General features: G+C 35.7%; 1 protein-coding gene across 12 annotated transcripts in view; it reads left to right on the top strand.

Annotated features, from left to right (window-relative positions):
• The window catches only part of Csk (C-terminal Src kinase), a 122,164-nt gene that overhangs the window by 26,278 nt on the left and 77,921 nt on the right, over positions 1–17,965 (top strand). For 2 of the 12 annotated variants that reach the window (XM_073985285.1, XM_073985267.1), the window contains exon 1: positions 7,267–7,635. The exons of 2 other annotated variants lie outside the window; for them this stretch is intronic. The gene's annotated coding sequence lies outside the window, so the exon portion shown is untranslated. Of the gene's footprint in view, positions 1–7,266; positions 7,667–17,965 lie in introns of those variants that run through there. 8 more of the 12 variants (XM_073985291.1, XM_073985271.1, XM_073985284.1 and 5 more) reach the window with 7 other exon arrangements.

Raw genomic sequence — 17,965 nt, 5'->3', positions numbered from 1 at the left:
CCTATGACTTCTTATAGAAACCCTTACTTTATAAAAATTATGGCTGTGGACGTCAAGTATTTTTGGAGGAAATCCATTTCAGATAATTAGGAATTAAAACTGTCCGTCCGACAGTATGCCTGATAACTCTCAAATGGATCAAATCGGTTGATCCCTTTGAGAGTTATCATCGGCACCACTCCAAACTTTGCACATGGTAATATTTTTCCCCCGACTTTCGAAGAGGGGTCATATCGGGCATCTACTTTGGTACATCTTCCACAACAGTTCAAAATTTTCGTCAAACTTTGCGCATCTCAATATTTTATTCATAAATAAAGCAGGCCCGAATATGGACTATATCGGTCGAGCCTTCGGAAACCTCAAACACGAAAAACTAATTCTTGTATGTATGCATATTTTTGTCGTTGCCAGATCAATAAAAACTTATCCCTGAGGAAGTTGTAAAAACCCAACGAAACCTCAGATAAAATAATGAAATAAGTCATTTTTATTTATTTTTCATTGACAAAAACGGACCTTATAGCCCAATAATACAGAAGTCTTAAAATAACAATAAAAACATTTCAACAATTTTGACAAAAGGCAATTTAAGGAGGTCGATACTTCCTGAGATTATTGTCCAAAAGCTTTAAAAACTCTGTCGGCACCAACTAAAATGACTAACCCACGGCAGCGGGTTCTTTCGTTCCGGATTGACCTGAAACCATAGTGTTTCAGCCAGCGGCTGCCAACCCAGAATCAAACCTGTGCTTCGCGTAGGTTTCTATGCTGCTTCAACAACAACAACTAACGCACGATAACTTACCAATTGGGTATCCGATATAGATGAAACAAATCGTAAAATTTCTTCCGAACGTACATTAAGTTCCAAGAAGGTGTATATTGGACTCAATCGGTCCACTCCTTCGGGTACCTCCCACACAAAATATCGGAAAAGTTCAGTTTAGGACCTCTTTGATTTTTGTTGTAGCAACATGTATTCACTGCCCCCCATATATAAGTTTCATTAGGGGCAAGTCCACACTTCCTGAGAAAATAGCTTGAAAGTTAGAAAAAAGCCCTGTGACACCGTGTGTAGTGGTTGGAGCGCAAGATAACTCTCGAACGGATCTGCCGATTCGGTCCACAACTTGGTCTTCGTAATATTTTGTGCAAACTTGATTAAGTTCGAAGATAAGCCATATCGGTCCACTCCTTCAAATACCTCCCCCACAAAAGTTCAAAAATGTTGGAAAAAATTGAGCGCAGGATAACTCTTGATGGGAGTGACCGATTTGGTCCCTACTTTACACATCCTAAAATATCTACCACATATAGATCAGGTTCGAATATGGACTATATGTGTCCACTCCTTCGGGTACCTCCCACACAAAATTTTGGATAAATTCACTTTAAGGCCTGCTCTCGAATCACCTTGATTTTTGTTGAAGAAACTTGCATTCGCTGTCTCAATTACGCCAGTAAAAGTTTTTTCAGGGGCAAGTCCATACTTCTTAAGAAAACAGCCCAAAAGTTGTAAAAAAACCCCTATGACACCATATCGTCGGTGTCATGTCACGCCATTTGCCTGATTCGAGAAAAACTCAAGTTAATGTTTGAGTCTATACAGTCTAAAAGTGGTACAAAACTTCAATACTTTAAAAGCCCAATTCTAATTAACTAAACTTAAACAATATATCAGAAGTTGATTTTAGTCAGATATCTGTTATAGTCTACAAGTTATGGCCAATTTTTACTATTGCAAAAAGTTGCTGATTTGTTCCATGGGTTCTTTTTTTTTCGTGTTTTTGGCAGTTTTCTTCACATGGAACACGTTATGTCATATTTCACCAAACCAACTTTTTGTCAATTGTGTTCCACCTCCCTTACGTGAAGTGCTACTGAGAACCGGAAATTAAGGGGGTTAAATAAAACTATGGTATGAGAAAGAAAAACGTTAGATGCCATTTTTAACTTTGAAGAATCGCGATTTTTTGTTTAGTTTATCTTATATGTTTTGTGTTAGGAGGAGGCGTCTAAATTAAGCGAAAATAAATTTAGTTTAATATAACAGTACAATATTTAACAAGTAAGAAAAGTCTATAATCGGACGGAGCCGACCATGGGATACCCTATACCACTATCCCTGGACAATCGCTCTCCACGGAAATTCTTTTCAATGATTGTGAAAATTTAGTTATCAAATATCAGATATGTAATGTATAATACTTATGACCAAAACCAAAAAGTTATCTAGCATGACAAAGACATTTTTGTAGCAGGAAAGGAACATTTAGTTCATACAAACTAAAATGTATTGAAATTTTTACCAATTTCACACAAAAGTTTCAGTCCATTTAACCCGCTAAGTATTGATCTTTACGTTGTTTGTACGCTTCTTCTTCATCATAAACTCAAACTTTGTTTAAAATTTTGCGGGTTATTATTTTGACCTACGAAAATTTTGTTTTTGGTCTATTTCATCCCCTGAACATTTCACGATCATCACCAAAAACTAATCATTTCTATACTGGCCCGAACCCAACTTCCTTAAAAAAATTCGTTACAATCGGTCCATAATTGCGGCCTTAAGCTTGTTTACAATTTTTAATGGACGGACAAACATCGTTAAATCGCTTTATCTCGTCGAGATATGAATTTCGGCATACCAAATAAGGGGTCTAGGACGAATATTTCGTGGTGTTACATAAACTTTTGGAGAGACAATAAGTAGCATGGGATAAAAATGTGGTTATCTACACAGAACCCATTATATATTGAGCAGTTGGCCTGTTATCTAACAAACACTTTATTGCAATTTACATCAGAGGAAAGGTCAGTAGTTTTTTCCATATGTAGGCTACTTTGCGAAATATATATGTCCTCAAGGAATTAAAATATCGACCAAAAATAAAATTTTTATATTTTTCATACAAAAGTAATGGTCCATTTCACCCGATAAAGAATATCAGATCATCATTCAAAATTGTAGGCATCTTTTTCGGCCTAGCCGGTGCAAAATTTCGTGACTATTGATGTATACTCGTAATTGCGACTTCTAGCGAGTTTATTATTACACTACAAACAAATAACGGAATATATAAGGCTGTAACTCTGTTATCTGATCATGCACACCAACATAATTGGCATCAATTGAAAGGTCAAGCGTTCCACTTTCAAGTATATCTCACTTGTCCGGAATGTCACTTCCAGGAATTAAGATATAAGCAGTATATTAAAAATGTTCACAATTTTCACACAAAAGTTTTGGTCCATTTAACCCTCTAAATATTATCCGATCGTCATCTCAAATTGCAAGCTTCATAACTCTTACCTTATAACATATACTCTTACCTTATTTAAAATTACGCGTTGATCGGACTATTATTGAGACCTACAGAGCCGCTAGAAAATTGGATAAATATTATGTTTTTGGTCAATTTCACCCGCTAAATATTTCACGATCATCACCAATAAGAATAGGGATCTATTCTGATCTGAACCCGACCTCCATACAAAATTCCTTGACGATCGGTCCATAATTGCGGCCTGGAGCGTGTTTACAATTTATAATGGACAGACGGACGGACGGACGGAAGGACGGACGGACACACATCTCAAAATCGCTTTATCTCGTCGAGATATGAAGATTGGTATACCACATTGGGGGTCTCCGACTAATATTTCGCGGTGTTACATGAATTTTTACCAAAACAAACTTATAATACCCTTTTCCACATTGTGGTATAGGGTATAAAAATATTTAGATTTAAACACTACTATTCTGTAGTTTTTAAACCAAGTCCTTTAAAACAATTTGTTCCATAAGCCACATTATCCGCAACTTGAAAAAATTGGGCAATTTTTTGTTCCAAACGCCATCATTTTTGGTGCGGAACAATTCGTTTTTGTATCTTTTTGTTCCATACGCCAAACGACATGGATGTGGAACTAGGAAGTTCAAAGTTGTTTTGTTCCATAAGCCAGGCTTTTTGGATATGGAACAAAATGATAAATTTTTCGGTGTTGGAAGACGGATATGGAACATATTGGCATCTGAATATCTCAGAATTTATAAGAGATAGAGAAATACCGACTAAAAAATCTGAAAGAGCATGTTTCAAAACCATGTTAGGTACCATTATATCAAAATGTCAAAATTGCGTATGGAACACTTAAGCATGACACCGACGATATGTTGTACCTGGAGGGCTCGAACCGAATACTGCGTTCGTTCACACTTTGTATTGTAATATTTCTTCGAATGTTAGATGAAATTCGAAGGTGGTGCTTATAGGTCCACTCCTTCCGATACCGCCCCCATAAAACTTCGAAAATATTCGCTAAAATGGTACGCGCGATTTCTCATAGACGTAGCAACCGATTTGGTTAGTTAGTTTATGTTCAAATTTGGGCCATATCTGTCCAATCCTTGTGGTACCACCCACACAAATGTTCAACATTTTTGTGTGGTTCGAGGATCCTTTGGCCATTTTTGCCGAAGGTTTTCCTAGTGGCTCTGTTTACAGCTAAGTTTTTTCTTTTTTTTTGGTGAAAAAAAGTATTTCAATCCACACAGGCTAAGGGTATATCTCCGTCGGAAAAGCAGACTGATACTTTTTTTACTTGTTAGTAATCTTTGTCGTTTTTGTAGCAGCGATATAATTTTATTTTCCAAACTGGCCGGAGTGTTCCGAAACCTCTACCCTAGTGTTTTTCTTCCTAGCAAAAATACTCATTACAAAATCCCCCAGCAAAATTTTATGGAAGTGGTTCGATGAGATGCCATGATTTTACTGGATCTTTTGCATTGGTTGCCTCAGTTGCGAAGGAAGTAAACTCTGTTGCGAGCAGCGGCGGTGTTAAACTGCAACAGCTGGACGGCCGAAAATCAAGTATCTCACTAAAGTTCTCAACCTGTGGGTGGCTACATCGTACCCGAAGTCTTATCCTTATCTTATCCTTATTGCAGGGTTTATCCCAAAAAAGTAAATATCACGACATCGGGCAATACTTTTTAAATATTTTATTAGCGCAGGGGATAGCTATCTCGATAAGCTTTTCAATGGTACTCATGTTGTCCCGGCAGAATTTTCCTTAAAGGATCTGTGGTCAAAATAATTATCCTTATTGCAGGGTTTATCCAAAAAACAGTAAATATCACGATATCGGGCAATATTTTTTAAAGATTTTATTAGCGCAGGGGATAGCTATCTCTATAAGCTTTCCAATGGTACTCATGTTGTCCCGGCAGAATTTTCCTTAAAGGATCTGTGGTCAAAATAATTATCCTTACTGCAGGTTTTATCCCAAAAACATCGGACATCGGGCAATTTTTTTTATAGATTTTATTAGCGCAGGGGATAGCTATCTCGATAAGCTTTCCAATGGCACCCATCTTTTCCCGGCAGAATTTTCCTAAAAGGATCTGTCTATGTCTAAATAATTATCCTTATTGCAGGGTTTATCCCAAAACATTAAATATCGGGACATCGGGCAATATTTTTTAAAGATTTTATTATGGCAGGGGATAGTACTCTCGATAAGCTTTCCAATGGTAGCCATTTTGTCCTGGCAGAATTTTCCTTAAAGACCCTAAAAAACATATTTTTACAAAGAAACCCATTTTTGAATAGCTCTGTTAACCTTAACAGTGCTCTGCTAACGCGCTGTTAGCAAAAGCGTTAACAGAGCGCTTTGTGTCTGCGCTACATTGATTTGTGTCTTCGCTAGAGTGATATGTGTCTTCGCTAATTAAACACGAATTTATCTTAATGGACATCTTTGTGTTTACAAACCATCGAAATAGCTGATGGAGTCAGTCAGATTAAGCAGAAAAATGAACATATAAACTACAGTTACAACAACAATAAACTGCAATTATGGATGTAAACTTGTTGATGATAATTAAATTAGAGTTATTTCATAAATTCCTTTGAATTAATAAAAAATCATGAAAATCATATTTCAATACAGAATTTTCCATTTTTCGAACAAGACGTGAACATTTCATGTCAAAGCATTGGTGTAAATGACATGTAAAAGCATGGGTGAATATGACATATCAAATCATTGGTGAAAACGACGTCAAAGCATTGGTGAAAATGACATGTCAAAGTATTGGTGAAAATGACATCTCACAGCGTTAGTCAAAATGACATGCTATTGATCCAAAAATGAATACCATGTTTTGGGGTCCACGCTCATATAAAATTCATCGATGAAGATGCTAAAAAGATGACATGCCAGATCACTTGCACCCATGATTGAATAGCGTCTTTGGCATCGAACAATTTGCTGCTCCCATACTAATCCATCGTTTTAACTAGGGCATGTCGCGCGTTGTTAGTGGTTATTTTTTGTCCGCTAAATTAAGTAGTCACGACTTTTGGTAACTACTCATTTTTGTGGTCCAAAAATAATCACTTATAACGCGAGGCATACCCTTGTTAAAATAATGGGTTAGTAGCGGCTTTTGTAATTAGTTAATTTTCTATAAATCTGTGTTGATTGTCTGTCAGTAGGTACCCTGGGAACTTGGAAAATTTCTCCTGTCACATACCAAAATTATAGGGGGTTATCATGAACGGCAATTCCCCGTAAATTTTTTCACTTTCTCCCTTAAGTTGCAACGGCAGAAAGACGAAACTCACGGGAAATTTCATTCATGATAACCCCCATAGTTATTTTTAAAATTTGGGATCTGTTCATAGTATCTTTAAGTCCAATACTCCTATTATCGTTTTTAGCCATAGACTGAGATTATTTAGCTGCGGGCAAGGTTGACTAACTCTTCTTTACTTGTTTTTTTTTTAGATAAATTCAATTATTGGTATTACGTACTTTTTTTTTTTGTTTCTTTACTTTTATTGTTGTTCCTTTTCTACACAATTTTCCAAATCCGTGCCGCTCAACCAAATTACTATTTTCCACCAAACCAAACCCTAATTAATTTCCTATTAGATTTGTTTGCCCATCTCAAAAATACAATTCGTTTGTTTTTATTATCAATAGCCCCGACGCGTAATTACTTTGTAAAGGTATTTCCCAAATACTTCCTCTCTCACGATATCCATATTCCTCTCTCCCTCCTGCCTCTCTGTCCCACATTGTTTACACACCTTATTTTAATAAAACTGGCATTACATTGTAATTACAACTGTAATACTACCGATGACGATGACTACCCCTATTACTCACGAGATACTTCGTCGGCAATGAGAAAAGTATAGCCCAGAGACACACACTCGTGGAGAGACCAATCATTGAAAAACTCCACAACACAATCATGGCAAGAGTCATGGAGTTTAAAACACAACAACGACTCTGTTGTGTTGAATGCAGTTTGTTTTTCTCTGTGTCTTTTTTGGGAACTGACAGTTAATAATAAAACTTGGCGTTAACAACATCGTAACAGCGGTTGATGAAACGCGGCTTGAAAAACGAAAACAAAACGACGGTGAACAATAAACCAAAACTCACAACGTACGAGCGTTATGGGCAAAGATTTCTGTGTTTTTGTGTGTCTGTGTTTTTGTGAAAATGAAACTTAAATTGAATTAATTTAAATTTCAAAACATGAATTGAATGAAAACATAAATTTAAAAATTTTAAAACAAAAATTGTGCGAATTAAGACATACAAGAAAATAATGTCAGCAAGAAAATAAAGATATTTAAGAAAAGTAATTATTTTGTAATTATTTTCATGAAAAGTGTCTTCTTTAGCCAAACTCCTGGAAATACGAAACCCATTACAAATAACCAAAAACCAACAACAAGGAAATCCAACAATTAAAACCAAGTCAAACCAAAAGGAAAAAGCAAAACCAAATCTCTCCCTATTTTATATTTTGTTTATGTTTGCCACAAAAAAAAAAAAATAGATCGTCTAAGCCGACACAGACTAGCAGCTTAGATTACCATTTGTTTGCCTAGTTTGTTGTTTTTTTGCGGATTGTGGCAGTTGTTGTTTTTTTTTAATTTCCAGTTAAAGGTGGCATTTGGTCGGCTTTTGGTCTGAGGTTTCCTGCTGCCACACACACACCGCAAACCCATAAGAAATAGGAGATGTAAAGCTCCTAACAAAAAACGATTAGTCATCAACTGGATGAAAGAATTAGGGGTAACCTCCTAGACATTAAATTGGCTAATAAAATATAACAAAAGAAACGAGAGCTGAAAAGTCGAAGCTAAGCAAAGAAAGGGGGTTTGTTAGAGTTTTTTGTGATATAATATTGAAAATCGGGGCCAAGTGAGAACAAGTATCGTTTTGGGGTACCTCTTGGATTGGATTGTATTCTATCATATACAGTCTTTGTTATACTAATCACAACGATTTCCGAAAAGTTCAGATCCATGTATCTTGAATTTTGGAATTAAGATTACTGTTGGAATATAGAATTGAGATATGGAGGTAACTTTGGAAAATCATACTAATTGCACGAAGAAGTACTAAATGGTACTAAATTCGATGCAATTTGTATTTGCGTCAACAGATTAGTGTAGGAGTGTAGGATTGAGGTAGTTTTGGAAATTTTGGATAGTTCTAATTTGGATTTAAGTAAACGGATTGAGCTGCGATATGAATGTAGTTTTTGAAAAGTCGTGTACGAAAAGTTCTGGTACAAAATTTTGTACCTTTTGTAATTTGCTATATGGTACAGAATTTTGTACAATTTGTGATTTCGTAAAGGGGTAGAACTGGCATTTTGAAATTCGGTATTAGATTAGCAATTGGTGTTTAGAGTGGAGGTAGGGAGGAGGTTTTGAAAATTCGTACTTATTTATACAAAAAGTACTAATAGTACTATAATTGGTTTCAGGGGAACAGATAAAGTGAATTGAAGTGGACATTTTGAGTATTCAAGGTCCAAATTTAAAGAAAAGTGGACAATATAGATTTGTTCAATTATTAAAATACACTAAGTCGAGGGGTAACGTATACGAAGACATGGATTTTTATGGCAATTTTGAGTGCCGAAAAATTTTAGGGACCTATTCGGGTTCTTGGCGAAACCGCTGAATCTAGAACCTTGAATTGTGAATGTGCACTATTGTTGTTGTGAAGGGTTGAGATAAAGTTTAGTGTTTGGAAATTTGTACTAGAAGGGAATGCTGTGTTAGTGAAGGGTTACAACCCCTGATATGAGGACGTACTTTTGGAAATTCGAAATAAAAAATATGGTCATATTTTTTATACCCTCAGTCTTTAGGCTAGGAAGGGTATATACACTTTCATACGGGCAAAATGTGCCTCATCGAAATAATTGTTTTAGACCCCAAGTATGTTTGGACGAAATATGTTTCAGAAAATTTGGAGTCGATTTAGCAATGTCCGTCCGTCTGTCTGGCTGGCTGGTGCGCAAACGGATGAGCCGATTTGGTTCAAAATTTGGCTATCGTAATATTTTGTCCAATCTTAGTTTAAGTTCGAAGATGGGCCATATCGGTCTACTCCTTCAGGTACCTCCCCCACAAAAGTTCGAAAATGTTCGGAAAATTTGTGCGCACGATAACTCATGAAGGGAGTAACCGATTTGGTCCATACTTTGCACATCGTGAAATGCGTACCATACTTAGACAAGGTTTCAATATGGACTCAACCGGTCCACTCCTTCGGGTACCTCCCACACAAAATTTCGGAAAAGTTCAGTTTAGGGCCAGCTCTCGAATGGTTTTGATTTTTGTTGTTGCAACTTATATTCACTGCCTTCCATACGACGGTACAAATTTCATCAGGGGCAAGTCCATACTTCCTGAGAAAATAGCCTAAAAAATGCAAAAGCCCCTATGACACCGTGTGTAGTGGTTGGAGCGCAAGATAATTCTCGAAGGGATCTCCCGATTCGGTCCAACATTTGGCCTTCGTAATTTTTTGTCCAAACATAGTTTAAATTCGAAGATATGCCATATCGGTCAACTCCTTCAGGTACCTCCCCCAAAAAAGTTCAAAAATGTTCGGAAAAATTGTGCGCACGACAACTCTTGAAGGGTGTGACCGACGTAATCCATACTTTGCACATCCTAATATATCTACCAGATATAGATCAGGTTCGAATATGAACTATATTTGTCTACTCCCTCCCTTTAAGACCTGCTCTCGAATCACTTTGATTTTTGTTGAAGCGATTTGCATTCGCTACTTCCATTACGACGGTAAAAGTTTTTTCAGGGGCAAGTCCATATTTCTTGGGAAAACAGTGCGAAAGGTGTAAAAAATTCCGATGTCATTATATGTGGCGATCGGAAAGCACGATAACTCACGAAGTGTTCAACCGATTTGGTCCAACATTGGATCTTCGTCATATTACATCCAAACTTAGTTTCATGGGCAATACCGGTCCAAAACTTTCGGTACTTCTCCCCAATAATTAAAAAAATGCCAATAAAGTGCTATGACAATATCACTTAAATGGAGCAACCAATTTGGTCCAAACTTTGAATCTCCTTATATTTTTTTCAAAATTTAGTTTAACTTCTAAAATGGCCCATTTCGGTCCTCCCTAAGGTTCAAAAGTTCAACATTTGTGTCTTAGTGCAGTTAATTCCTAATCCACATTTTTGTCGGCAAGTTCAAATGTCCAAAAGGGGCCACAAAATTCTGAAGAGACCTTAAATACATTCGATCTGTCTGTAGGTGAAAGCTTCACTTCACATTGGATGAGGGTATATATCTGTCGGCAAAGACTTTTTAATGCAATTCTGGGTTATATCTCTGAAATCTTTGTGAAACTTCATGTGACCTCTGAAGAAAATTTGTAAATAAGGGCAAGAATAAAATATTTGGAGAACTAATGAACTCGAAAAATTAAATTTATTGCCTCAAATTTTATAAAAAATTTTCCATAATTTGTATACATATCGCACCATATCTCCAAAACCGTCAATTTTTTCTTGATGTTTTCTTTTGGAGAAATATTCGGTGGAATGTAATACACAACTCTTCAGAAAATGCTATCGCTGTAAAATGCCTCTATCAAGTTGTTTTTGGTGCATTTTGCAACGACAATTTAATAAATATGTCAATAATGTGGTGAAAATGCGATAATAAACTGTTGGTGTGAACTGTGTTTGAAATTATGCACCCTGAAATAAAAAATGTAAACGTTGATAACTTGGAAACGAGTTGAGATTTTTTAACAATTCAAAAGAAATTTTTGTAGGCTGAAAAGTTGTCTTTAAGATGGCGTACCAAAATATTCCATTTACGGTACCGTTATACTAAAAATTTGCCGGAAAACATAAAATGGGCATTTTTAAGTGAGCATTACAAATGATGCACCACAATAATCGATCAATAATTTCCAAATTTTTCGCTTTTTCTGCCATTTTAATAATCAGAATGGTGGAATAATTGGCCCCCCATCGTTTTCAGTAGTTTTTTCATTGATTCCGATAGAAAAAATGATGTTCCTGACGTAATTTTGGCATGATTGTAATTAATGTCCCTTTGTAGGTAATTTGTCTAGAAATTTCTAGTTTTTGAAGCGATTTTCCAAAAAAATACTATGAAAAATCATTAAGGGTAATGTCTAGAGTAAGTACAAACAATTTAATGATATATGGAAAGTTCTGTATCAGCCAAACTTACCCCATATTTTCTTTATTTTTATCGATTTTGATGCCCTAGATAGAGTTTTTTGTGTTCTGTTCCAAGGATAAGTTCTACTAGTTTAGGGCTACAATATTGCTAAAAATATTCCTAATCGTTTCTGAGATAAAGGCCAAATAAATGCAAAAAACTGCAGTTTTAACCCGGTTTAGATGGATGAGCTGCAGTTTTTGCATTTATCGGGCCTTTATCTCAGCCTCATTATTTGCTTTCAAAAAATGATTACTAGAAGTTGTTTGCATTTTCAGTGTTGCATAGTGTAATGGACTAACAATATTGAATGTAATAAAGTTCAGTGATAAAAAAAAACCGTAATTTAGGGTCTTCATACAGGTAAAAAACGCTTGAGACCATATAGACAATAAACAACGAATGAATATTTGACTCAATATATTGTCGTATAACGGACCAATGCATAACAGTCCGATTTTGGCTTTGAAAACATCAAAATACCTCTGGAAAGTATAGGGAAAAGTAGAACCTCAGTGCAGTATTTTGAAACGACCTACAACAGAGCTCTATTTCCTCTCTCAATAGTATTGAAATGGCTTCATTTTTACTAAATGGATAGAATTTACCCTCTGCTATCATAATAAATCTTTAAAAGTGCGCCAAATCCAATAGAACCCACCATATATGGAAATTAAACCCGTTCTGGAAAAGCTGGAATGTCGAATTTTTGGGTAGTAAATTCTTTACCAAGCAAAAAAGTATGCAAAATCGGGTTCACGCACGATGAGATAACAAGTAAGAAAAGCGTTAAGTTCGGTCGGGCCGAACTTTTTATACCCTCCACCACAAATTTCAGCCATTTCGGTGGATTAATGTGGCCACAATCTTCAAAATATCGAAATTCGGAAGGTACCGTTCTATGGGGGCTATATGATGGCGTGGACCTATACCTACAAATTTCTGGGGGAAAGTTTTATACGCCTAAAGAAGACTAAATACCAAATTTCAGCCATCTCGGTGTGATAATGAGGCTAAAACGTTCAAAATATCGAAAATCGGGAGATATTGTATTATGGGGGCTATATCAACACGTGGACCTATATAAACATTTTATGGTAGAAATGTTTCTTAGCCTCTAGAAACACAAAATACAAAGTTACAATCGATTCTTTGGTTAAGTGGGTCTAATACATTCAAAATATATTTAAATGACGCGTTCTTTATAAGGGGCCTTATGTGGGGGCTATACCAAAACGTGGACCTATATAACCCAACTTTGGTAGGAATGTTTTCTGGCCTCTGAAGACACAAAGTACCAAATTACAACCAATTCGGTGGTAAAATGGGCCAAATATCTTAAAAAATCCTTAAAACGACGACGCGTCATTTTGTATGGGGGCTATACGAAAGCGTGGACCTATATAGCCCGCTTTCAATACCAAAAGTCCTACGTAAATATAACATATTTTCCCAAAATTTCATCAACCTACGTCAATCCGTTCGGACGCTAGAGTGATTTCCACAGACGGACAGACAGACAGACGGACGGACATGGCTATATCGATGTAGAATTGCACGCTGATCAAGAATATATATACTTTGTGGGGTCTACAATGATTATTTCGAGTAGTTACAAACGTAGTGACAAACTTAATATACCCCCATCCTATGGTGGAGGGTATAAAAACATGATTGATTTCACAACATACGAAGATTAAAATATGTATTTTAAAGATATTGTTAGATTCCACAAGTAGTATTGTGAGTCCAACAATCGCTTTTGTTAATTACAACAATTGTTTTTGTCATGTCCAACAATAGTTTTTGTCTGCTGGACAATATTATTCTCTTTTCTTCGACAATTGTATTCTCTTCTCTCGGTTTTCGATGCCGTGGTGAAAAAACAATTTTGATGAGTTTTGCTTGTATGAGTTCCTCTTATCTTTGTTTTTTTTAAATTTATCTTTGTTCTTGTTTTTATTAGTTTCTTCTTTCTCATTCTTCTTTGTGTTTTGATAGTTGAGATACACCACAATCTGAGACGTGTTTTTGTTGTAATTTATGTTTTCTTTTCATATTTGTTATGGTTGTATGGAATTCCTTATGTTGTGGCAAGGGAATGAGCGCAATGGATTAGTTATGTTTCTTCATTCAATTTGTTGCCTTTTTAGTTAAACCTGGCAAAACCTGGCCCTGTGTTGTGTTTGTCAATACTCATAATATTATACGTGACATTTGTACCAAAGTTATGTGGAAAGTGTATATGAGAATTATATACGATCAAATCAAAAATTTCAGTAACAGGTTTTCTGGGCTGACAATAGTTTTTGTAAAAACTCTACATTATGATAGATACTACCATAGGTATTGTCAATATTGAGGAATTTCGCAATTTGATTCTGTTTTGTATGTTTGGAGCAAACGATGGTATTTTTGGATTTGCAATTGCAATGCTTGAACAAACCAAATGAGTTGTTGGAACAAAAATAGATATTTTATTTTTTGAAATTTTGCCATTTATGGCGAAGATCATTTTTTTAATGATTTTTGTTAATTTTCTCGTTTAGAGTTAAGCTTGATGATCTGAAATTATTTGCAAGTGAAAAAGGAAAGCCAAGGACTCGAACCCACATAGTCACCAAATTACGTTACCTGGTTTCATTGGTGGTAAAGCAAATCTTCGGACGTATCGACTATGCAATGGCTTCTCTGTCCTAGAACTTATCGTTTTTCAAAAAAAAATGATCTTCGCCATAAAAGGCAAAATTTCAAAAAATAAAAAAACAGGCTGAGCCCGGCTGGGATTTGAACCCACGTCCTTGAAAAACATATCAAAAAATGTTGTCATGGCGTGTTAGCGTTCAAAGCCAACTCATAACTTCAAAGTCAGCGCAAAAAGCGTTTGTCATGAAGAATACATTTCTGTGGCCAAGTATCCGCATTAATGTACAAAAACACATTTGCATTTGAAAAACGATAAGTTCTAGGACAGAGAAGCCATTGCATAGTCGATACGTCCGAAGATTTGCTTTACCACCAATGAAACCAGGTAACGTAATTTGGTGACTATGTGGGTTCGAGTCCTTGGCTTTTCTTTTTCACTTGCAAATAATTTCAGATCATCAAGCTTAACTCTAAACGAGAAAATTAACAAAAAAAAATAGATATTGTTGTTCCAACAAAAGTGAAAAATAGTTTTTCTCTGCGTGCGAATATAATAATGATTGGGAGGACTTCCCCACTGACATAATTAGAAAGTCAGTAAATGGGATCCGGAAAACTGAAACAAGTTCAACTACCACCATTCCAAAGGCCAGATCATGACATATTAATCTTATTTGTGTAAATTGCTGATGTAATATAACAACACTAAACTACCTCGTGCCAAAATCCTGATATTAATCCTTATAAAATATTTGGGTCCACTTTAAGAAAAAACTCGAAAAAGATTCTCCAACGAAGGATCAAGATTTATTCAAAATTGGAGAACTAGTACCCTTAGTTCATTAAAGCACCAATGAATGTCCAAAGTAGATAAACGACTTATTGAGGAACATTACTTTGGTAATTCTTCCAGTAATCATTGATTTGGTAATTTTTGCAATTGTTTTTTTTTTTTTTTTTTTTTTTTTTGTAGATAATTCTGATTTTTGTCCGCATTTGTTATAAATCAAAAAAAAAAAACCTTTGTATATTTTGACGGAATATTGTTTTGAGGACCAATTGCAAGAGATTTACACAAAAAACCGTATAGTTTTTACATAATTTGTAGTCATAAACGAACAATTAATATGACATTTTTTACAATGTTGGTCTTTGCAACAATACTTTCGTTGTCTAACTGTATATCAAACATTTTTAGTAAGCAAACTTCTTCATAAAGGACTCGAAATATTAAATTACATTAAGCTATGTTTGTTTAGAGTTATCTTGCACAATAGCCATTTTAGTATGTGCCGGCAGGGTTTTGGAGCTTTTGGGTCATTATCTCAGGAAGTATTGAACTACTGCGAAAAAAATTCTACCGTTGTAAATGAGGTCGCTAGAACAACCTACTGAAAAAAGAATCACAACGATGCGAGAGGAGCTCTTCAATTTCACTTTTTTCCGAATTTTGTGTAAAGGTACTCGAAGGAGTGTACCGATATAGTCCATATTCCAACCTGATACATGACTGGATGAAATAATACGATGTGCAAAGTATGCACCAATCTGAAACTCCCTGCGAGAATTATCTTGCGGATTTGCTATTTTGGTTGGTGCCGCCAGGGTTTTTTGAAGCTTTTAGGCCAATATCTCAGGAAGTATGGACTTGCAAGAAAAAAAATTTACCGTCGTAAAGGGACAAATTACTGAAAACATTTAAAATATCCTAGTTTTGTGTGGGAGGTACCCCAAGGAGTGGACCGATATAGCCGAACTACAGTGAGTCACAGTCAAAAGTATCCACTTCAGTTTATTAAAACTGCGATTGCTAAGAGTAGATTAATGAAAATGATTTTGTTCTTTTTTAATGGGGGAGTCTTTGATTTTCAAGATTCCCAGAAGTTCGGCTGAACAAAGAATATTCGATATAGAGAATATCATGTCGTGCTTATCTTCGTGCCACGCGGTTTCAATAGCTTGCGCATTCGGGCCTACCGTTTGGATAGCTATAGATGACACTAACGAAGTATGACTGCCACACACGATGCACAACGATCGCTGCCATTGTCCGTAAATAATAAAATTAAGTCATATGTCGGGATTTTTAGTTGTTTGCATACACGCTACGTAGGTTTTCACCGGGTAGCGAGGTGTAAGCTTTTTTTGTTCCATATCTTTATAAATAAAAATCAAATGTCGTTCGTTGGTAATGGCATTAGTTGAGAACGACTGGACCGATTTCGATAATTCTCTTTGTGAAATGTTCGCCATAACCCTACTTAGGGTTTTATGCAAAGAAAATTTACAAGCCCACTTTTACGCCCACTTTTTTCAATTTTTATCTTTTCTACAAAAACTACTGAACCGATTTTTCTGAAATTGTCAGGAAATGTACAGGGATTTCCCCCGGTTAAAATGGGCTACAAATTTTGTTGAATTTCGTATGGGGCGGGGAACTTCCCCTATATCATATTTTTTATAAATGCTATATTTTCAATAATTACGAATGTATCGGTGTGGAAATTTATTAGCGAGACAATTGTGGTCGACCCAACCTACTTTTTAGGACCCAAAGACTTGACCACGCCCACTTTTTAAAATATGTTACATCTACAAAACTACTGAACCGATTTTCCTGAAATTTTCAGGGAATGTACAGTGATGGCCCACGGTGAAAATAGGATGCATAATTTCTTGAATTTCGAAGGGGGCGGGGTACTTACTTATATTTTATGAATAAAAATCAAATGCTGTCAGAACCCAGCTTAGGTTTTTATGGAAAAAAATTTTACCACGCCCACTTTTTTAAATTTTTAATTTTCTGCAAAAACCGATTTCCATCAAATATGTAGTAAAAGCTCAATGTTTGCCGCTGTTATGTATATTTTATGAATGAGGAGGTGGGGTACCTTCCCCACACCTTTTTTTTAAACGCTATATGTATAAGCCAAACTTATGGTAATATCGGTTTCAGCATACATTTTGTGAGGCAACGGAGTTGTGTTTGTACGCTAGGTACAAAAATACCGGACCTCGCCCACTTTTCTAAATATGTTATATCTTGAAAACTGATGACCACGTCCACTGTTTTCAATACATTTTTTCCCGAAACTACTGAACCTAATTTCATGCAATTTTCAGAAAATGTTTGGGAATGTCCCATGGTCCAAAATGCTATATATTTGTATACGAATTTCGGGAGCCTTTTGTTTTATAATCGCTATATTTGCTAAACGTATGAGTGCATAGGCTTGCAAATTAATTTTCGAGACAATGGTGGTTGCGCCCCGATCAATAAAAACGATATATTTACAAATTTCCTTAAATAGTGAGGTTCAACGGTCCATCACCCATGAAAAACTAAAACACACAAGTCTCCATAAGCGGGAGAATTCGATTAAACCATTTTTTTAACTTTTATAATTAGATCGCTTTAGGATAAAGACAGGGAACATGGACGATAATAAATCCTAGACAGCACCAATGGGCGAAAAAATCCGACAAAGTCGTAAGAGAAAAGAAAAGGGTTACCGACAAAATCTGTTGATAAATTTAAAATCCTCCTTGGTTTGGCAATGGACCGCAGAAGAGAGATACAAAATACCAACTTTTGAATTGTCAAGCATAAAGTCAAAAAAGATGTCATTAAAACTCATTACGACGGGCCGCGGACCGGGGTCTGCTAGTAACTAACATAAAAAATATAAATGAAAATCAATACTTTGCCATTTTCATAAGAAAAAAACCACAAACATGTTTCACAATGTTTTTC

This window comes from Musca autumnalis, unplaced genomic scaffold (genome assembly GCF_047663935.1).
Source record: "Musca autumnalis isolate F117 unplaced genomic scaffold, ASM4766393v1 scaffold_1, whole genome shotgun sequence".
Taxonomy (NCBI): Eukaryota; Metazoa; Arthropoda; class Insecta; order Diptera; family Muscidae; genus Musca; species Musca autumnalis.
Note: the sequence above shows the minus strand (reverse complement) of the source record. Positions and strands in the feature narration are given on the sequence as shown.